This window comes from Odontesthes bonariensis, chromosome 12 (assembly GCF_027942865.1).
Source record: "Odontesthes bonariensis isolate fOdoBon6 chromosome 12, fOdoBon6.hap1, whole genome shotgun sequence".
Taxonomy (NCBI): Eukaryota; Metazoa; Chordata; class Actinopteri; order Atheriniformes; family Atherinopsidae; genus Odontesthes; species Odontesthes bonariensis.
In genome coordinates, this window is record NC_134517.1 from 2,773,524 (window position 1) to 2,796,915 (window position 23,392).

General features: G+C 43.2%; 1 long non-coding RNA gene across 1 annotated transcript; it reads left to right on the plus strand.

The window, feature by feature from the left end:
• The first annotated feature begins 653 nt into the window (after window positions 1–653).
• On the plus strand, window positions 654–1,687 carry LOC142396076 (uncharacterized). The gene is made up of 3 exons (XR_012772501.1): window positions 654–994; window positions 1,388–1,490; window positions 1,575–1,687. It is a non-coding gene; the product is annotated as an uncharacterized LOC142396076 (long non-coding RNA).
• The last annotated feature ends 21,705 nt before the right edge of the window (window positions 1,688–23,392 follow it).

A 23,392-nucleotide genomic window follows, 5' to 3' on the forward strand; every position in this document is an offset into this window, starting at 1 on the left:
GCATTCGTCCAGTCGCCATTGTTGTTGAATGACCTCCGTAACCGGAAGAGAAACACGCCACCCACCACACCCACAATCCTAGCTTGTTCGTGATTGTCCCTCTTGCGTTGTGGCGTGGAATTAACATAGCGCAGACCGCGCTTCAAAATTGGGCATAAATCGAAAATAACTGCGTCATGTCTGCGACAAGCTCACTGCGACACACTGCTGCGAGAGTATACACGGCCCTTAAGCAAACAAAGATCCGACACAATGAGAGGGGAGACTGGAAACTAAATAGGGAGTGAGAGTGATTGGAGACAAGGTGCAGCTGGTGGGGAATAAACAGACAGGTGAGGGGAATGAACTAATTAACAGAGTGAGGGGAAAACCAATGGCAGAACTAAAACTCAAAATCAAGACATGACCTGAACTGAACACAAAAACGTAACTTAAAACATGAAACTAAAAATATAAGTCCATGGGCGTGGCAAATTATTGGTATTGAACTGCTGTTTGTGGTCCCTTTTTATCTTTCTGAGTACTGTCCTTGAGTTTCATAGGGCTTTTTTTTTTCTTTTTTTGTAATTTATTTTTGTTAAAGTATTTTTGTATTCCATCCAGCTTCCACCTGGGGCCCGTTGCACAAAAGTAGGATTTAGACATCCAGGATGAATTACTTAGCCAGGTTCAACGAATCCAAAACATGGGCGCCCAGGCTTAGTTGGTTGCACAAAGGCCAAGCCAGGATGAGCAGACACGGATTCATTAAGCCAGGTGAAAGCGATCCTGGATAAGTGCTGCACACGGCTTTCTTAAATAGACCCCACGATCGATCATAGATTCACTGATTCACCATGGCAACAAGGGCGGCGTATTTCTCCCCAGCGGAGCAATAATTATTAATGGAAGCATATGAAGAGGTGACGGAGAAAATAAAACAAAAAGGAAATACTGCCACAGTTAAAAAACAAAGGGAGCAAGCGTGGCAAACCATTGCTGACCGCCTGAATGCGTAAGTAGTGCACAAATACACACTCACCACTCCACTGAAATGATCACAATTAGGCAGTGTTCGAACTACGGGGGACTCGGGGGATCCGAGACCCCCTGAAACTGACACGAGACTCCCCCGAAAACATGTTTTGGGAAATGTTGAGGGGTCTCTAAAATATTGGCAAAATGTGAGTTCCCCTAATGAGTTATGATTGCAGACGCGATGCGTGTGGAGCCTGTGTGCGTAATTGGCATAAAGCTGTGCTGTCCGCCGCGTATGATTCTGTATTGCTTCTCATGTGTTTTCGAGATCCGCGCTCTGAGTCAAGCGAAAGCAAGCAACCAAAATGGACATGGACATTAACTTTTTATTAAGAATGTGCCTGCCCACACTTTGCCTGTACTGTTTTAGCAGTGAAAAAAAAACGCAATTAAAGGACTTGCAAGCATCTTCATCTCCTTCCCTGGGCATAGAAGACTCTGTGACATCAAGGAGGAGTTCTATAGGATTGCAGGTAAGAATTTTTTTCTTTTTTAAATTACAGTTACAATTACAATGTTAACATTCAGAGTAAGATACTCATTGCATCGTATTACAGGTTTCCCCAATGTCATTGGTGCAGTGGACTGCACACACATCAAAATAAAATCCCCCTCAGGTGGCCATGAGGGGGATTTTGTGAAGAGGAAAAACTTCCACAGCATCAATGTACAGGTGAACATGACTTTTGATAAAGTTAATTTATGAACACTGTACATTGCCTGTGATGTGCATTAATTGGTTTAACATCTCATCATTTCAGATGGTCTGCGATGCTGACTATTTGATCAGTAATGTTGTGGCAAAGTGGCCCAGCTCGGTCCACGACTCCCGAGTGTTTCGGAACTCAGAGATCTATCGGCGCCTATCACAAGGTGAGCCACAGAACCTCTATTGATAACCACTTTTAACATCATGGCTGTGTTAAGAATGTCACTACTTATGAGGTTGTGATGGTAACATTTTGTATTCACAGGTGAATTCCTGGGTGTATTGCTGGGTGACAGAGGGTATGCATGCCAGCCTTTTCTGCTCACTCCATTTGCGGACCCTCTGGAGGCACAACTGGCATACAACCATGCCCATGCCAGAACAAGGGCCCGGATCGAAATGATATTTGGCCTACTGAAGGCACGCTTTCAGTGTCTGAACCACCTGAGAGTCAGCCCAGACAGGGCATGTGATATCACTGTGGCCTGTGCTGTCCTCCACAATGAGAAAGGAGAGGGCCCCCAGAGTGCCAGCTCTCATAGACTGGGACAGTCCTGCCATCTTCCTGGACTGTGGTCAGCTGGTCAGAGACCAATATGTGTTAAATTATTTTAATTAATATTGCATGTTTATTTAAGTTGGGCCTGCAATGGCAGAGGCATTTTTGTGCTGTATAGGCAAGGCAATTTTATTTGTATTACCATTTTTACAAAGTTTGTCTCAAACTGCATGCTTTGATTCTGTGCTTTTTGTCTTGTAGAGCACTGTGTGACTTCAGTTTTGAAAGGAGCTGATGGTTTACTTGCTTTGATTCATCCTTGTTCAATAAAGGAACATCATGGTACTCTCTGTGTATTTATATTTATATGGTTATGTACTTTATGTGTAGTCTGTGGGAAACTAAATTATCTAATGATTGCAAGTTCATCTAAAATCATCAGTTATCTAAAATGATTGTGATTAATGATCACAAATGTTTCAATAATGATAGTGGGTATAGTTAAATGTTTTAACAATATGTTCTAGGCAGTGGAATAAATATTGGTTTCCATTTGTGGCGACCGCTGACTGAGATAAGGAATGAGATTAAATAGATCCTGGAACTTAGCCTGGTCTGGAGCAGGCTAGCTTCACAGAATAAATCTCCATGGTAACTTACGTCTGAACATATCCCACTTCCCTTATCCTACTTTTGTGCAACCGGATCACGGATAAGTTGATCCAGGATAGCCAACATATCCCGGCTTAATCCCTTATCCTACTTTTGTGCAACGGGCCCCAGGCCGGAGGGAACCGAGGAAAAAGGTCAAGGCAAATTTTACAACAAGCAGAAAAACACCTAGATCGTGGCACTTTTGTTTGAAAGGTGTTATTTACATAAAGTTGAGCTGAGTTGATCTGTCATGTGATTGCATTTGCTTAAACAATGACTCTGCCAGCAGAGCACATGACTATGCACCTGCCTTTTAGTTAAAGTATTCTGTTGTTTGTCTTTTAATCTTTTTTCATTAGTTTAATTTTTCTCACTGCAACACTCTTACTGCAAGTTCCCTTTTGGAAAAAATGAGGAATTCTATTTGTGATAGGTTTGCAAATATTGAGATGATCTTCTGAAATATTTTGCGGTACATGATAAGATGGTGAGTTACAGCACAGACCTGGTGGGTTAACGATTTTTCATGTCTCCCTTTCTTTCCTCTTGGACATTGTATGGCTGTAAACTGGGCGACTGTGTTCTTTTTTTCTTACTAATATGTATCTTGAGATTGTACTTGGGAATTATCTTGTGACCACTGTTAATGGAGGCAACAGTCAGCTGTAATATTTTAATTTAAATATGTATAATAAATTGTGTGAACATACTAAAAACTTGAAGGTAGCCTGTGAGAGTTTGATGTAGCTAAAGAAAATATTAGAAAATGTTAGGAAATAGATCTCCCTCAGGTGTGTACCTGCATGTCATTACGGCTATGACAGAGTGGAATCAGTCATGACTGGCATATATGCACACTGTTCAACAAGGTGTGTTGTGAATAGAGCAGAAAGGTGCGGGAGCTAAACCCACGGTGCCTTGATTCTTCAAGTCAGAATCAAATGAGAGAACACTTTTATAATGGTTAGAGGTTTGTTTGTCAAGGGATACAGGAGCAGGTGTAAGCAACGCAATGGTTCCAGTCCCTAAAAGATAAAGCTGATGTTCAATGCCAGCTAAGCCAACAGAACCTTCTTCGAGCTGTCGGAAAACATGGGCAACATTGTGTTTTGTTTTGTTACCAAATGATTTTCAAATGTTATGGATGCATTTCAGCCATGTCGAAAATAGGCGGGGACATATTCCCGGAATCCCTAATCTGTGTAGATTGATTGGAATGTGCAACATTGATTACCAAGAAAAATGTCAGGTTATGAGTAAGTGGGCAGACAGTTTAGCCAAATGATCTGAACCCTTTAGTTGGCGGTAAATCTGAAAGGTAGAACACAGAAGCAGTGCACACTTTTTTAATACTTGGAATATGTATTGAAGTGGTACCAATATATATGTGCATGTGTATTTGTTTATGATAAAATAGATGTTCCATTTCAGGTGTGTGAAAACAGAAGTAGCATCACATTTTTATGGTTACTTGCCACAACAACCTTGACAACCTGGTGTTTAGACTCATCGCTCATCTCATCGCTACAGCTTCCCACCTGCTGCTACCCTCCCAAAATCCAATAATGACTGTGTCTGCTCCCTGACCGCTGACTGTAATAAATCAAAAAACACAAGTGGAGCAAATCATCAATCGAAACTAAAAACTCACCAGAATGGAAATAAAAAAAAACTTAAATGTGGCTGACTGAATATAGGACCTCTCCTTTCAAACCAGGACCGATGCAGTTGTCATGTGTGAAAACACATGGGAGGTTGACATTCTAAATTGATCTGATGATATGCCTCCAAGCTGGAAAGGAGGGTTGTAACAGAGAGCATTGTGGAACACAGCTCTAACCAATGATGTACTCAAACAGCTGATTCTGCAAAGCCAACTTGGTGTGTATGTGCACACGTTTATCTGAGGCTGAGCTTCATCCACCTGGCATGTAGAAATGACCAAAGAGGAACGGCGGTTAGGAAATCTTTTTTTTCTGCTATGAAGCTGCCACCTGTATGTGATAAGGGCTTACGTCTTTATTGGACAATAACCTGGTTGGTAATCATCAAATTATTTTGTTTTACACAAATGTTGCTGCAGCAGGAGGCTCATCTTAGCATTAACAAATAAACTCCATCCAATTATTTAAATGTTCACGTTCCTGGAACCAAAGGCAGAGGAGGAGGAGTGGCAGCTATCTTCAGATCAGGGTTACTCATCAGTCCCAGACCCAAGATTAGTTTGAGCTCTTTTGAATCTCTGATTCTCAGTTTTTCCCAAAGTGGAAATCCCAGAAACCTCTTGTGTTTGTTGTTGTGTATCGTCCACCTGGCCCTTATTCTGAGTTTCTGTCTGAATTCTCAGAGTTTTTGTCCCAGTTAGTGCTGAGTACAGATAAAGTCATAACCCTGTCAAGTTTCAAGTTTCAAGTTCAAGTTTATTTATTTAACAAAGGGACAGCATATATTACTAGCATTTAAAACAAAATGCAAAATATACAAGATTGTAGCCATAAGGCTAATTTCCATCTTTAGTCCCTTGACAGGTTTGATGTTCCTTAAAAAAATAAATAAAAAACAAGTATTGCACACAATTGTAAAATTAAAAAGTCAAAGATATCTCACTCATTTTAAAATAAATAAAACAAAATACAAATACAAAGTTAAATAAAGCAATAAGTTAAGAACAGTATGTTGACAGTATTGTTTATCCAGTAGCCATGATTTTACCTGTTTACTAAATGAATTTAATGTTGGCAATTCTCTAATTGTGCTGGGAATTATGTTCCAGGTGTGAGAGGCTCTGTGGGAGAATACAGCCTGACTAAAAGCGCTCTTCCGAAATGGGATAGAGCAATCACCCCTGGAACTGGCTCTGGTAACCCTGTTTGTGCTTTTTGTAATAAATTTCTGTAGAGGAGGAGGGGCCAGGCCATGAAGAAGTTTGTAAAGTAAAACTGAATCATTATATTTAACATAGTTATCCCAGTCCAACAGTCTATGTTTTTTCAGTATTTTACAGTGATGGTATGTTTTGGGTTTTCTATCTAAAATTTTCAGTGCTTGTTTGTATAATGTTTTAATGGCTTTTAAGGTTGTGGCATTAGCTGATGCCCAACTAGTTAGACAGTAAGACATATGTGACATGATCATTGCGTTAAAATACAGTGTAGCTGACTCAAGGGTTAAATTATTCCTAATGTACCTGAAATTAGCTAGGTTAAATTTTATTTTACCTATAGTTTTTTTAACATGTTGCCTAAAACCAAGTTGTGAATCTATTATTACACCAAGGTATTTAAACTCTTGAACAACTTCCAGTTTCTCACCATGCACCATGATGCTGGGGTCAGGTTCAGTAGTACCTCTTTTTGATAAATACACACAGACAGTCTTTGACACTTTAAGATGAAGACGTGAGTGTTGTTCTAGAATGCGCCGCTGAGGGTGGCAGCTCGTTGGAGTAGCTCTGTACCTCACATTGAGATTTATTCTTTTTTCTAAATTTCATTCCTGTTTTTTCTTGGAAGAAATTGCATTTTTTGAACAACTGCTCCTTCCTGCCTTGGATGCTGAGCAGCTGGATTGATTTTTCCCAATACTTTTGTATATTTTGCTCTTTTGTTATGATGCATAACCATAGCAACAGGGTGGTTTACAACAGGGAGCAGCTGATTAACATTGGAAAAGAAGAAATATATCGACAACTGAAGCCAGAAATCCCACTGGAATTGAAAAGGAGGCATCGTGGATGCAGAGCAGGAGCAAAGAGGAGAGAAAGAAAGAAGAAGTTCAAACCATCTCTGCCATCCGTCATCATGGGCAATGTAAGATCATTAGCTAACAAGTTGGATGAACTTCTAGCCTTGAAAAGGACTCAGCAAGAATATCGGGAATGTAGCATTATGTGTTTTACTGAGACATGGCTGCAGGATCATATCCCCGACTCCAGCGTCTCTCTGCCGGGCTTCCTGACTGTATGAGCAGATCGAGATTTAAAGAGTCGCAGGAAAAGGAAAGGGGGTGGATTGGCAGTGCTTGTCAACAACAGATGGTGTCACCCAGGACATGTTACTGTGAAGAGTCGTCTCTGCAGTCCTGACATTGAACTATTGGCAGTAAGTTTTCGTCCATATTATTTGCCAAGAGAGTTCACCAGTGTTGTTTTGGTGGCTGTTTACATTCCACCCTCAGCTGTTGCCGACACTGCATGTGATGTCATCAGTTCCGTTGTTGCCAAGATACAGACACAACACCCCAATTCTTTTGTGGCAATATCTGGTGATTTTAATCATGCCTCACACTCTGCTACACTGCCAACTTTTCAACAGTTTGTCAGCTGCTCTACCAGAGAAAACAAGACATTGGATTTGTTTTACACAAATGTCAAGGATTCATACATTTCCAAATCAAGACCTCCCCTGGGTAAATCAGATCACAACCTTGTTTTTCTCTGTTCAGCATATAAACCCCTTGTCCAGAGACTACCTGTCACAAAAAGGACTGTTAGAAAGTGGTCACATGAAGCTGAAGAAGCCTTACAGGGTTGTTTTGATGCAACCGATTGGATTTCTCTTTGTAAGCCACATGGAGAGGACATTAATGCCTTGACTGAGTGTGTGACTGACTATATAAACTTCTGTGTGGACAACACCATCCCCACCAGAGCAGAGATGCTTCCCTAATAACAAACCCTGGATCACCAGTGAGATAAAGGAACTATTGAACAAGAAAAAAAGAGCCTTTAGGGAGCGAGACAGGGAGTTACTGAGGAGTATACAGAAGCAGCTCAAAGTCAAGATCAGAGAGAGCAAGGAGGTGTATAGAAAGAAGCTTGAGAGTAAACTGCAGAGGAACAATATCAGAGATGTGTGGTCAGGAATGAAGAAGATCACAGGCCTCAAGCAGAGGGAGGATCGGATGGATGGAAGTCTGGACAGAGCAAATGAGCTGAACACATTCTTCAACAGGTTCAGTTCAGGAACAAGCTCACCATCCTCCCCTCCTGTTCCCAGCCAAAGAGACATCCCACCCTCCTCTGACCCACAGCTTTCCTTTAACATGTCCACCTCCACCTCAGTCATGGATTCTTCTGCTTCCACTAGTTTGTCTTCAACCAAATCAGGAGATGCTGCTGTCCACTTTGCCTCCCCCTCCCACTTTTCTGTTTCTAGAAGTCAGGTGAGGAGGCAGTTGGAGAGACTGAACCGGAACAAGGCTGCAGGTCCAGATGGTGTCAGCCCCCGAGTCCTGAAGGCCTGTGCAGAGCAGCTCTGCTGGATTCTGCAACACCTTTTCAACCTTAGCTTGACCCAAGAGAAGGTACCACTGTTGTGGAAGACATCCTGTCTGGTTCCGGTACCAAAGAAAACTCACCCTTCAGACATCAATGACTACAGACCAGTTGTGCTGACATCCCACATCATGAAGGTCCTGGAGAGACTCCTGTTGACCCACCTGTGTAAGCAAACCAGCACATATCAGGACCCCCTGCAGTTTGCTTATCGCCATGGAGTTGGAGTTGAAGACGCTATCATACACCTGCTTCAACAAACCCACTGTCATCTGGACAAAGCAGGCAGCACTGTGAGGATCATGTTCTTTGATTTCTCCAGTGCATTTAACACAATTCAGCCTGATCTGCTTCGTCTGAAACTCCAGAAGACTCAGGTGGAGGACTCAACAATCACCTGGATTAATGACTACCTGACAAACAGACCATAGTTTGTCAGACTGAAGAATTGTGTGTCTAACCAGGTGATCAGCAGCACAGGAGCACCACAGGGGACTGTACTCTCATCATTCCTTTTCACTCTGTACACTTCAGACTTCCAGTACAAGTCAGACTCCTGTCATCTACAGAAATATTCAGATGACTCTGCAGTTGTCGGGTGTATCAGAGATGGACAAGAAGCTGAGTACAGAGAGCTGGTGGACCGCTTTGTGGCATGGTGTGGGAACAATCATCTCATCTTGAATGTTAACAAAACAAAGGAGATGATTATAGATTTCAGGAGAAACAGGGTCAGATCAAACCCTGTTTCCATCATGGGAGAAGAAGTGGAGGTGGTTGAGGAATATAAATACCTTAGTGTTCATGTGGACAACAGACTGGACTGGAGACACAACAGTGAAGTCATCTACAAGAAAGGACAGAGCAGACTGTAATTCTTGAGGAAGCTAAGGTCCTTCAAGGTTTGCAACAAGATGTTGCAGATCTTCTACAAGTCTGTTGTTGAGAGCGTCATTTCCTCTTGCGTCATCTGTTGGGGCAGCAGCATCAGAACCAGGGACCTAAAAAGACTCAACAACCTGATAAAGAAGGCTGGTTCTGTTCTGGGGACGACTGTGGAACCTCTGGAGACAATAATGCAAAGAAGGATTTTGCATAAAATCAAGAGAATTATGGACAACCCTGAACATCCTCTCCATGAGACTGTTATCGGAAAACAGAGTCTCTTCAGTCAAAGGCTTCTTCAGTTTGGATGCAAAACGGACTGCTACAGGAAATCTTTCCTGCCCACAGCCATCAGCATCTATAACAACTCCTTGATTTAATTGAGTTACATCAACATTTAATTTCCCTCTGGGATAAATAAAGTATTTTTGAATTGAATTGAATTGTAGCAGTGTACACACATTGTTCATGACTGATGTTAGCTGTTGTGCAACTAGAAATTTGTCTTTTGCGTGGATGTATAACACTGCATCATCTGCATATAACTGGCAGGTTATTGATGCAGGACAACAACTAGACAGGTCGTTAATATACAAGCTGAACAACAGTGGACCTAGTATTGACCCCTGTGGTACTCCAAGAGAGTTTATGCAAGTGCTTGATGTAGTATGTTGCACTCTAACACACTGTGTCCGTGATGCTAGGTATGACTCCATCCATTTCAATGAGTCAGCAGAAAAGTTAAAATAAGTGAGCTTTTGTAACAGTATCTGATGGTTGACTGTACCGTTCTAAAATCAAGAAAAACAGCCCCTACAACACCGCCAGCATCAAGTTTTGATTTAACATTTTCCAAAAAGAAGCAGACAGCCGTCTCTGTTGAGTGATGTTTTCTAAACTCAAACTGCATGCTGTTGAGCATATGACTATTATTTAGGTGCTGAGTGAGTTGTTCTGCCACCAGTTTCTCAGTTATTTTAGAAATAGCAGGAAGGATACTAATTGGTCTATAGTTACTAGTTATTGTTGGGTCACCATATTTGAGGATTGGAGTTATTACTGCGCTTTTCCAACTGTCTGGAAATACCTGCTGGGTGAAAGAGTCATTAACAATGGTTGTGATTGGTGAAAGGAGGGGTTGCTTATAGGTTTTAATAAATAGTGTGTCCATGCCGTGGGCATCTTTAGCTCCAGAGCTTTTTAGCCCACAGATGACCTTATCGACCTGTGCCTGAGACACCATGTGTGTCAGGTTTGGTCAGGAGGGAGGACACGGATGCAGACCTTTCAAAAGATAAGGGTGATTTATTTTCCAAAAGACAAAGTAACAACAAAAGGCGCAGCTAAGCCGGATCCAAAAAACCTAACTGTGGCGAAAAAAGGAACTAATCATGGCATGGGTAAATAAATAAATACTTAACTTGCAAACATGGAACGTGGAACGTGGGGAAACAAGGCAGGAAGGTCAGGTAACGTGGGGTAAGAAACATGTGGAATGGTAGAATCTCACACCGAACAAAAAGGACTGAGAACATATATAGGGAGTGAACGTGATTGGGACAAGGTGCAGCTGGAGGGGAATAAACAGGTGCAGTGAGTGAACTAATTACCAGGGTGCAGGGAAAACTAAGACATGAACTGACACAAAAACATAACCTAAAACATGAAACTAAAAAACGTGAGTCCATGGGTGTGACAGAGCCCCCCCCTCAAGGGGTGGATCCCAGACGACCCTTAAGGAATCCGAGGGTGGGAGGGAGGGGCTCGAAGCCGGTCAGGCTGTGGACTAGAAACGGGTATGTGGTACCGGCTTCAGGCAGCAGGAGGCGATGGTCTGGCGGACTAGAGTATGGCAACCCGACCGAAGCCCGACGGGCCCGGTCGGAACCCGACGGGCCGGGTCGGACTCGGACAAAAAATTAGAATGTCTTGTCGGACTCGGGTCGGGCTCGAAAGCAAGCAGACATTGTGAAAATTACAAACAGCCAGAGGACAGGTTTCAGTTCATTGCAAACATCAGTTTTTTTGATAAACATAAATAATTGAATATGCATAAATGAAAATGTTGGTAGGCTACTCGTGCCTCATGCCGTGCAGCATGCAGTGTGCATCTGTGGTGTGTGCATGAGCGAGTTGCCAGTGGCAACGTTTGAACGCCGACTCTCCGAACCAGCCGATTCAGAATCAGCACGGAAGATGCTGTGAGCCAAGTTGTGGAGTACCTACCTTCTTTTCTTAATAATAGCCAAAGTATCAGTTGCCAGTGAAAGCGTGGTCTTTTAATGTATGTTGTAGTATGCCTTCTAGGCTTTCTTGAAGTCAGAATATAAAATTACGAAGTTTAATCACTGCATTCGCCAAGGAATGCATTGCAGCATGGGCTAGCAAGAAGAGCACAATATGGTAACAAACTTTGGAGGAAAGCAGCACCAAGAAGATATGATGCACACACAGACGCTACGAAGAAAACAAGGTAGGGGCATAGAGGTTTAATTTAATCATTATGTCCGCCGTGGCATCATTTTGATATCATGTCATGTCCTTCGCGTAGTGTTTTATTGTTGTCACTTTTACTATCGTAACACTACAGTTATGTCTCTGGCTAGTCTGGCTTTCGAAAGAGACAATGCGCACATTTCACGGTATGCAAACCTTTTGATCTGGTGGTAATTTATGACAGGGCTGCTGTAGTGATTTCTAACTTTGTAACTCAGTAATATGTTATTGAATTGACTACTGGTCTTGCTGATATTTTACAGTAGCCTATCTTCGCTCCATGTTGGTTTGCATTTAGCTCTGGTTAGCATAGTTGGGCTACTGTTCTGGTCACTCGAGTTTCTACTGTTTTATTAGTCAACTTCTTTCTCTCTGTATTGAGTTTAATGGGTGTTTATTCTGGTCGAAGAGTGCTTGTGCATTTCTTATGGTGCACCGCCATTAACCCTCTAACCGCCAAATTTGCAGAATTGCGACATGACGTCAGCATAGACAAAACAGTCTGCAGATAAACTAAACGGGCTTTAAGGTGTTCAGTCCTCCTACCACTAGTTGGCAAACATGTTACTCTTTCAAACAAGACCAAGCTCACGTCATTTTGTAGTCATTTTGTAGTTCACAGTGTTTTTATAAGGCAGTGCAAAAAAGCCACGCTAGCTCAGACACGGAAGCAGTTATTCAGAGCTTTTCTGTAGAGACGTGCGAGTCGAATTTTTATTGTCAGCGAACTATTAGTGAGTTTTTAACACCATGGCTTGTAAGAAGTTGAACCGTGCGGAAGTATTGAGCATGCTATTTGCCGATTCCGACTCTGAAGGAGAGTTATTACCTCGTGAGGAGGAGGATCGGACGAGTACTCATGCTTCCCACGGTGAAACTTCCGAAGGCAATGGTGCCGGCATGCGAAGCGAGGCTGTTCTCCAAGCACACACACACACTCCAACTCATTCGGTGCCGTTATCCAACCTCAATGGAGTGGGTGGTAGTGGGGAACGCGGTCGCAGTGTCCGTAGAGGTGTTGGTCGAGGAATCAGGGGTGGGAGAAGTGGGTCTGGTATCTTTAGCATGCGCTCTCTCCATCCAGCCCCCGGTGCCGCGGCGCGCCTATCCGCCAGCGCAATGATCCTGACATTTTACCACTTGTTTTATTATTGTATTCCTCATTTCTGATCATTATGAATAAGGTTGAACAGGTTAAAAAAAAAAAAAATCAATTCAATGTCTTCCACTTCTTGCATGTGTTTTCCTACCCTATGGTAGCCTAATGATGACAGTATTTTACCACTTTCTCCTGTTTTATTGTTGGTTTCCTCCTTATGAATGATGGTAAAAGACAGAAAAATGAAAATAAGTTCAAACATCAAGTCAATATCCACCATTTCCTGAAAAAATATAGGCAACTTTTCGCATGTGTTTTCCTACTATATGGTAATGATGATATAGTAATATTTTACTACATTATTCTGTTTTATTGTTGCTTTCCTGTTCCCTGATCATTATAGATGATGATAAATAGACAAAAAGAAAAAAAAGTTTAAAAAAAACAAGTTCATAATCACTCAATTCCAATATTTCCTGAACATAATGAGATTCAAAATGGCTGCCACCTGATGACGTCATAATATGCAAATTAGATCAATAATTTCATACCCCACATAAACTATGGATCATGGGCAACATTTTTCTAATGTACAGTAGACATCTATCTTTAACCCCCTTTCAGCCACCAGCTTTGGAAATATTAATGTCAAAATCCAGTATTTTCAAAAAAACAATCTTGGCGCCTAAAGGGTTAATGTGTATGTTTTATAATGGATTATGGTGGATTATGGTGGATAATGGTGTGCTGTCACCAATGTGTATTTACTGATTAGGGTGCGCCATCTTGCGTTGGTCACTGGTCTCGGGCTTCGGGCGGGCTCGGACACAAATATTTTAATTAATGTCGGGCTCGGGTCGGATTTGAGCACTTTTCTGTCGGTTGAGGGCCGGGCTCGGACAGAAAAATCCGGCCCGAGCCAGGCTCTATGGCGGACACCCAGACCGGAGACGGCATAGCCGGAACAGGCAGTGGTCTGGCGGACGCCCAGACCGCAGACGGCATAGCAGGAACAGGCAGTGGTCTGGCGGACGCCCAGACCGCAGATGGCATAGCAGGAACAGGCAGTGGTCTGGCGGACGCCCAGACCGCAGATGGCATAGCAGGAACAGGCAGTGGTCTGGCGGATGCCCAGACCGCAGATGGCATAGCAGGAACAGGCGGTGGTCTGGCGGACGTCCGGAGCCCCGATGACGTGGCAGCAGGCGGTGGTCTAGTTGGCACCCAGACTTCCCTCTGCGTGGCGGCAGGAGACAGCGGTGGTCCGGCAAACGCCCGGACCCCCGATAACGTAGTAGCAGGCGGTGGTCTGGTTGGCACCCAGACTTCCCTCTGCGTGGCGGCAGGAGACGGCGGTGGTCCGACGAACGCCCGGACCCCCGATGACGTGGCAGCAGGCGGTGATCCGGCGGACGCCCGGACCCCCGATGACGTGGCAGCAGGCGGTGATCTGGTTGGCACCCAGACTTCCATCTGCGTGGCGGCAGGAGACAGCGGTGGTTCGGCGGACGCCCGGACCCCCGATGACGTGGCAGCAGGCGGTGGTCCGGTTGGCACCCAGACCTCCATCTGCGTGGCGGGAGGAGGAGCCGGGGACCGTCCCACGGTTGACCAGACATCCGGCGGGGGGGGGAGCCCCCCCTTCAAGGGATGGATCCCAGACATCCCCAAAGGCCGGGGCCAGCTCGGGAACGGCTGGGACCGGGGCCAGCTCGGGAACGGCTGGGACCGGGGCCAGCTCGGGAACGGCTGGGACCGGGGCCAGCTCGGGAACGGCTGGGACCGGGGCCAGCTCGGGAACGGCTGGGACCGGCTCTGGGACTGGTGGGTTGCTGGACACTGTGGCTGTGGCTGCTGGGTCCGGGGGCTGCGGGTCCTGGGAGTCTGAGGAAGAGGAGGGAGAGTCGCCGTACAGCTCAATTACCTCGTGCGGCTCCAAGCCAAAAACGTCCAGCGAGGCATCACGCTGCACGGTCCCGGCGTGGTTCCATACACCCTCCAGGAGGTGGTCCCATTCCCGGCGCCCCCGCCTTGCTGATAGAAAGACCAGGAGCTCCGCAGCCGCTCGTAGCCTGGCAAACGCGGAGTCCTGGTCAATGCTTCGCCACAGGTCCGTATAGAGGTCCCAGAACCGGTCTGAGTCCGCCGCGTCCATCTCTGGTGAGATTCTTCTGTCAGGTTTGGTCAGGAGGGAGGACACGGATGCAGACTTTTCAAAAGATAAGGGTGATTTATTTTCCAAAAGACAAAGTAACAACAAAAGGCGCGGCTAAGCCGGATCCAAAAAACCTAACTGTGACAAAAAAAGGAACTAAACATGGCATGGGTAAATAAATAAATACTTAACTTGCAAACATGGAACGTGGAACGTGGAACGTGGGGAAACAAGGCCGGAAGGTCAGGTAACGTGGGGTAAGAAACATGTGGAATGGTAGAATCTCACACCGAACAAAAAGGACTGAGAACATATATAGGGAGTGAACGTGATTGGGACAAGGTGCAGCTGGAGGGGAATAAACAGGTGCAGTGAGTGAACTAATTACCAGGGTGCAGGGAAAACTAAGACATGAACTGACACAAAAACATAACCTAAAACATGAAACTAAAAAACGTGAGTCCATGGGTGTGACAATGTGTATGTTAAAAAGTGGTGATGTGGTGCTGATAAGCATCTGGCTTAAATTTTTAACTTCAGAATCAGTGCTTTGTGTTAGATGTGTTACAGAATCAATAAAATATGTATTGAGTGCTGTTGCAATATCCTTAGGGTCCTGGACTACAGTGTTATTTATCTTTAATTTCTCTGTGTGTGTTACTGTTGTTTGTCAGTTTTTTAATATTTGTCCAGATCGCTTTGGCATTTCCCCTAGCATTACTGATTACGTTTATAAAAAATGTTGCTTTCGCAGTTCTGAGAGCCTTCACCACTTTATTTCTCAGTGACACAAATATCTGTCTATCATGTATAGTGTTTGTTTTAAGAGATGTCTTGAGTGCGTGGTCTCTCTGTTTCATAAGTGTCCATATGTTCTCATCAAGCCATAGTAGGTGGTTCCTTTTGTGAGGCTTTTGTTTAACCTTTTTCATAAATTGCGCCATAGTATCCTTGATTACTCCCATAAATTCTTCACATTTTTTGTTTGCATCACTATTGACCAGATGGTCACACCAGTTTATTTGATTTAAAGCTTCTTTTAGGTTCTCAGTCTCATTTTTAGGTATTCTTACATTCCCATTTGTTTGGATGGGTGGGCGTAACAGTCTGTTTTTAGACAACTTCCTTGAGAACAGAATCAGGTTGTGGTCTGACAAACCTGTAAGCAGACTGTATGTTTTCAGAATCCTATCACATTTATTACTAAAAACAAGATCTATGCACGTTTGTGTTGTGTTAGTTATTCTAGTAGGACATATTATTAACTGAGACAGGTCAAACTTTGCTGCAAGGGTTTTCAGAGGCCTTCGTTTCACTTTGTCGAACCAATTTATATTAAAGTCCCCAAGTAAGATGTTTCAGTCTTTAAATTGCACTCTTTCAGTATGTCCTGTACTTCATCATAGAAAGCACTACAAGATGATGGTGGCCTGTAAATTCCCACTGGGACAACAGAGACATTTCTGGAGAGAGGACTACTTTCAATCCAATACATTCCATGTTGTGTACAGTAGCCCATTTTATATGGTTACATTTGAGGTGTTCCTTCACATAAAACAATACCCCTCCACCCCTTCCCGTAGTTCTGTCCAGTCTGAAGATAGTCTAGGAGAGTTGCTGTGTAACCATGTTTTACAATTAAATAAAAAATCCAAGTTTGAGTCACTTAGCAAATGGTGAATTTGGTCACTTTTTGGTATGATGCTTCGAATGTTTATGTGACCACCGAGCAGTCCCTTGGGCTTACATTTCGGGTCCCAGATAATCTTGGCATGATTAAGAGTTTGTTGCAATTTTATGAATTTACGTTTTTTAAAAATAGTCTTATTGAGTGCTCTACGACTTGTGTCATTGTCATAAAAACATTCTGAACTGATAGGATGCGCTTGAGTGTTATGGCCAAGTTGTTGTTCCAGCAGAGGTGGAAAGAGTACTCCGATGACGCCCGACAGCCCCGAGTTTTCAGCTGGAGGCAGTGGATCCGGGTTTGGCTCCGGGTTTCTGTTGGTTAGCCGTCGTCTGGTATCCACCTGAGGCTTGCTAGCCTCCACTGTACCGGAGGGCCCAGCTAGCATCTTGGTGTGGTCGCTGTTTCGATCCATGTCCCAGACCTCCGCCAGTGGGAGAATTCATCTCAGGTATACCCCCGCTGTCCGATAGTCCATTATCAGGAGGAGGTAGAGGGCCCGGGTTTAACTCCACATCGCCAGCCAGGAGCAGTGTCACCACAAGGTACATATTTCTGATAAAAGTCCGGGATGGGCCAGTGCCCCTTTTAGTGGTGGGAACACTGGCATTTCCATTTTTTAAAAACGTTGCATATAGTAGATGTTGACTACCGTTTGCAGGAGTGCAGAGTGAGGTGCCATTGCTGGTCTTAACTCAGTGTTTGGTAGTGCACACAAGTAGAGTTATGCACAAGCCTACACATGGGCGTAATTTCGGCATGGATATAAGGGACGCGTCCCCACCAATATCCAGCGATTATCGTTTTGTCCGCACCAATTTGATCACTGGGGCTGGGGGGAAAAAAACGGTCTCCCGTCTCATTCGCATTGCGGCGAAGAAAGGGTTAACCAAAAGTCCTTTGCCAAAGGCTGACGACCAATCTGATTGGCTGTGCCTTCCCCTTCTTTCACGTGAGACTCTAGGTTGTGTATGGTTGCTAGGAGGCAGGAGCGCCAAAAAAAAAATAAGCTGAGGTCTTTTCGGTAGGTTCTATCACTGCGCTAATCAGTGGTGTTACCACACGGTACGTTATTAAATTACTCTGGCAGGCTAACGTTCCAGAATCTTTGGTGCAACGTGGGTGACACGGGCACATGACTGCCAAGTGAGATGGCAGGCAAAAGAAAAAAAGTGGACATACGGAGCTACTTTTCAAAGAAATCTGTAAGTCACACTATCACTCGCTAATGAAATGACGTTTGGAACACAGCCCGTTAGCAGGGCAAACTCGTTATCTATGAATCAAGTTGTCTACGATGGCACAACTAACTGCAGAGACTGTTGTGCAGTTGAATATCCAATGGCTGTCAATATGTTAATGTTGCATTATGTCCTGCAAATGATAGAATGTTTGTGACAGTGACACAATAACTCCTCGTCAATATAACACGAGACAGATTTATCACGAGGGCGCCTTTGTAAAACGTCGGCGGGCACCTTAGCATAATGACAAACAAAAAAAAGCTATCCTTAGCTAACATTTTTCAATGAAATGGCATTCATGGCCCATTTTATTGTCCAGGTGACAGATCCAACATCACAACGCCACACTACAACACAGGCAGACGGCGATGGAGAGAAAGAGTCACAGGTGAAGTTGAATGATGATTAGTTGGCGAAGTTGTCCTGTAATTTACCATGGGTTACATAACCAATGATAGGCTGATGATGGTTCATTACTGTCTTTGAGTGCATTAAGTGAATGCTCATGGGATGTCACTGCTATTTAACAGGTGACAGCTCAGCCATGTTGTAATAGCTCAGACAAAGGCGAAGAGACAGGAGCACAGGTGAATTTTATTGTTGATTATTGATTGATACTACTAGTAATTTTTAACACAATTCATGTTGGTAGATGAATGTTGGTTAATGATGTAAAGTGATTAATTGGTGTATGCTTGGCAAAAAAATGAATTGACATGTTATGGTTTTTTTGTACGTCGTATCAATGTATTATTTTATCAGGTGGCAATCATGACACATGATACAGGGGAAGATACAGGAGAAGAGTCAGGGTCAAAGGTGAGGTCAATTAAGAACAACCATGTTTTTTAATGTGAGGATAAAAAGTATGCAGTTAATTATGTGGGTGGTGATATCATGAGGTCACATGTAATTATCATCACATAATGTTACAGTATGGCTAATGGTATCATGTGGTCTATTTCTAAGGAAACTGGCACACCTGTAGTGAGCATCAGGGAGAGCAGCAGTGAGAGTGACACCGGCAGTGATGAAGAGCAGTGTAGTGGTGGTGATAGTCTGGACATTGGCAATAAGCCAAACCAGCCTGACCCAAAATCCATCCCAGATCAAACATTGACCAGTAGGGTCCTCCATTTTCAAGAAAGGTGGTATAAACAGTACCCATGGCTTCATTATAGCCCTGCAGTAAAGGGAGTTCTCTGTTTTTACTGTGTGAAGGCATATACTGTACAGAAAAGTGCTATGTCAAAAAAAGCAGACCCTGCATTCTCCTCCAAGGGGTATACAAACTGGAAGAATGCGCTTGAAAGATTTGAACGGCACCAAAATTCTCAGGCCCATCATCATGCAGTCACAGTGCATGCTCAACAAGCAGCCCCCATAGATTCACAACTCTCAAGTGCCTGGTCAAAACAGCAGGGAAATGCCAGACACTGCTTAAGAAGTATTGTTGGTTCAGTACAGTTCCTTAGCAGGCAGGGATTGGCAATGCGTGGCCATGGAAAGGAAGATGGTAACCTGTTTCAACACTTGAAACATAAAGCCAAGGATGACGCCTGTCTCTCTGACTGGTTGTCCCGTCACCATGATTATACATCTCCAACAGTGCAAAATGAGATTTTACAGTTGTTTGGCACCTGTATAGTTAAAGATATTGCACAAACAGATCTCAGATCTCTGTCTGTGCAGCAGTTCTCCATCATTATAGATGGTACTCAAGATATTTCAGGGACTGAGCAAGAGTCCATATGTTTTAGGTATGTGGATGAGGATCTGGTTCCACATGAGGTGTTTGTGGGCTTATATCAAGTGTCAAGAACTACTGGAGTGGAGATAGCAAGAGCAGCGGTGGATGTGCTTTTGAGGCTGAATATCCCATTGGCATATTTGAGAGGTCAGGCATACGATGGTGCAGCAAACATGTCAGGATCGTATTCAGGTGCACAGGCAGAAATGAAAAAACAGCAACCACTGGCATTGTATGTGCACTGCGGGCCTCACTGCCTGAACCTGATAACACAGGCTGCATGTCAGGCCAGTCCTTTAATTCGTGATGCCTTAGAGTGGGTGCATGATCTGGGGACATTAAGCAAGCAGTCAGGCAAATTCAAGGGCATGTTTTCAGCTGTAGCCGCAGATTCAGAGGGACCAAATGTGTCTCTTAGACCACTCTGCCCAACCAGGTGGACAGTAAGGGGAAATGCTGTCAAAGCCGTGCTATCTCAATATGAGAGTGTGCTGGTGAGCCTAGAGGAGATGGCAGCAAGTGGGTCAAGCTCAGCTGCTAAGGCAAATGGTTTGCATGACAGATTTTCAAAGGGAAAGACAGTGCTTGGGCTTCTAGTGGCATTGGAGGTCATTGAGGAGCTAGAATGCCTCAATAAGTCCCTGCAGAAAAGAACAGCAACAATTGCTGGAATGAAGGAAGCAATAGAGTGCGTCAAATCCACCCTACAGGGTAAAAGAAATGAGGAAAAATTCCAGAAAGTGTTCGATAAAGCTGTGGAAATGGTGGATTCCCTGGAACTTGAGCCAATTCAGATTCCTCACCAGAGACGGCCACCGAAACGGTACACTGGTGAGGCAGGCAGTCACACTCCCAAGACACCTGAGGAGTCTTACAGACCAGAATTTTACAAGGTGCTGGATACTGTAGCTGTTCAGTTTGAGGATAGGTTTAACCAACCTGATCTGTGTGTCTTGCAGAAATTGGAAGAAACTCTGCTGTCTGGAAAGGTGGATGGCATTGTTGATCAGTACCCAGAAATTAACAGGCAGACTCTTGAGATTCAGTTGGCCATGTTCAGGTCAAAATATACATTCACATCTAGTAGTGAGGTGGCTACTATTATCAGAGGGATGCCAGTTGAGGTGAGGGGTCTGTTTAATGAAGTGGAAAGCCTTGTCAGGCTGCTTTTAGTTGTGCCAGTTTCATCAGCTGAAGCAGAGAGAAGCTTCAGTGCCCTGAGAAGGCTGAAAACATGGCTGCGGTCAACAATGACCCAAGTGAGATTGAACAATGCAGCTGTATGCCATGTTCATCAGGACATACTGGATAATATAGACATAAAACAAATATGCCAACAGTTTGTCGCAGTTAACGATCGACGTAGGCATGTGTTTGGCTCCTTCACATAGACCCATTTTTGTGCTCATCAGTTGAGATGACAGTTGCAGTATGGCTGAAATACTTACTAAGTCTTGAGGAGTAAAGTAATGTTAAGATGTAAAGTGATGTTAAGATGTAAGTATTTATTTAGTTAGTTCTCCTTTCATATAGCATGCCCTACACCATTGCAGAAGGAAAGTTCATTGTTTAAATATAAATCACTTAGACTAACTGCTTAATGCTGTATAGTTGAAAATAAAGTAGGCCTACATTTTTTCTGTTATTGTAATGTTTTGTTTCATGGAGACCCGTTTCATGGCAGAAGTAAACAGACATGTAAACTATCAATGTGTGTCATTGATTGATTCGGTTGTACACCGACTGAAGGTATATCATTTGTGGCAGTTTTGGGGGGTGGGGGTGGGGGGATTAGGTCCCTGTCCCCACCAATGTCAAAGCCAAAGTTACACCCTTGAGCCTACACAAAAACTAAAAATCATTCGCTGATCGTGTTTCAGTTTTTGTGCCTCTGTTGAGTTATTTGGAGGCTGACAAAGCAGCTTTCGTGGCGCATTCCTAGCACCTGTCAAACTTCGGACGTACCGACCATAGCTACCTGCCGCCATCACCGCCTTATCTGACCATTTTTTGATAACCTTTGAGTTTACATTACTTGACTATACAGCTTCTGAGAATAAATTTACATATAGAAGGTGTCTATCAGAGGATGCTGTAACCAGATTAAAAGACTCACTCCAAAGACTGACATTAGACATTATTTCAATTATCCTGAAGAGAAGATATTTTTAAACACTAGCAGGAATATAAGCGTCCCTCAGTATGTGAATACTTACAGTATGTAATACAGTATTACATGCTTCAAAGGATGTTTATGCTGTTCATAAAGATGTATAAATGAAGGTTAGTAGATGCAGCTGTTTTCAGGCTCTGGCAAATAGAAACTCAGAGTATACAATTGCATCAGTTTTTACAGGTTACAGCAGACACAAAATCAATCACATTAACCTGTTTGCAGTAAAAATCTACTGTGAGAATAATAAGGGTCAATTTCCTGTTTGGAAGCAGACTCCATCCCCCCTCAGAGGACCTTGTGTGTCAGTTAGCTCAGTGGACACAGCAAGAAAGACCAAACAGGGTGGATGCAAATGAATAGATTGACCCAAGGGCAGTCAATCAGACTTCAGCACCAGGAGCCTGGCCCTTAAGGGCCCACCATCACACCATTACATCAATCTCACTGCCTTCAAAAGCAATTCCAGAACATCAATAGCGTGCTATAGCGTGCTATTGTGTCGACCAGACGTGGTCACAAGGGCCAATCGATGCTCATATAATCCGTCTGTAGATACTTTCTTTGTTTCTTGGAAGGGTTGAGGGGAATATTTACCATGTGTAAGCTTTTCTCTGAGAGCTTTGCCATGCTCTCAGAGAGCAGGCCAGCGATGCGAAGGCTAATGATGCAGACTCATGAAAATGAAAGAAAGCATTAAAATGCAATGACTTTGACACAGCTGAGTAGGGAATACTGCAATCACAAAGAATATCAGACAACCAAATCAGTACAAGATTAAGAAGCTGCAATAGCATAAGCCATAAATAGTTGTGGTAGTTTTGCAAATAATGGGTGGAAAGTAGGGTGCCTCAGCACACCAAGAATCTTTGTAGAGAATTCTGATTAAAGTTCATTTTTCTATTTACTTGTTTATGGAATCTATTGTTGCTTTTTCACATAAGATTCAACACATCAATAAATAGATAAATAATGATGATGAACAATTATCTGGTTTGTAAGTCTTGCCACAGATCAGTGGTGTGAACGATACATCCATCTGACAACGCTAACAATCTTATAGTGTGAACTTGGCTTAAAGGGTTTCTGCATGACTGAAGTTTCATTTAAAGCTTTGAAAAACCAGCAAGAATTGTTACTTCTGTGGAGCAAATGTTGAGTTATGGGTTAATATTCCTGAAAACACCACTTTTTTCTGTGAGACGGTGATATGATGGAGCATAAATTGACTCGTGATAACGCTGTTTTCTTTTTTTTATTATTTGTTCCTCTGTACCCAAAAAAGCCTCAGTTTCTGTATGAAAACTCTTTTAATTTAAGCTTAAAGGTCACATGTTAGAATGAAAATTTTTATTAAAGATCAGTACTTTGCAACTGGTGTGCCCACCGACTGTGCAGAACATTTTAATTAGACAGTAATCACAGTTTCAAAATTCCATTAAGAACCCTAATTTAAAAAAAAATAGTCAAATGCACCATGTATACTTCCAGAAGGTGTTTTTACTATGAAAACAATATTCTTAGCTATTTACCATTTTCTATTACTGGCTATTTTCATTTTTCTTTGAGATGACATGTGTTGTGATTTGGCAAAATGTAGCTTGCTGTTGTATTAACATTCAAAATAATGTAGAATTTACATTTGATGAAGTGAAATAATCTATTTAATGCTTGTTACCCTATGGGGAAACATAAAAATAGCATTTCAATACCTTGACCATGTGAATCAACTGTCCAAAGGTTTATAAG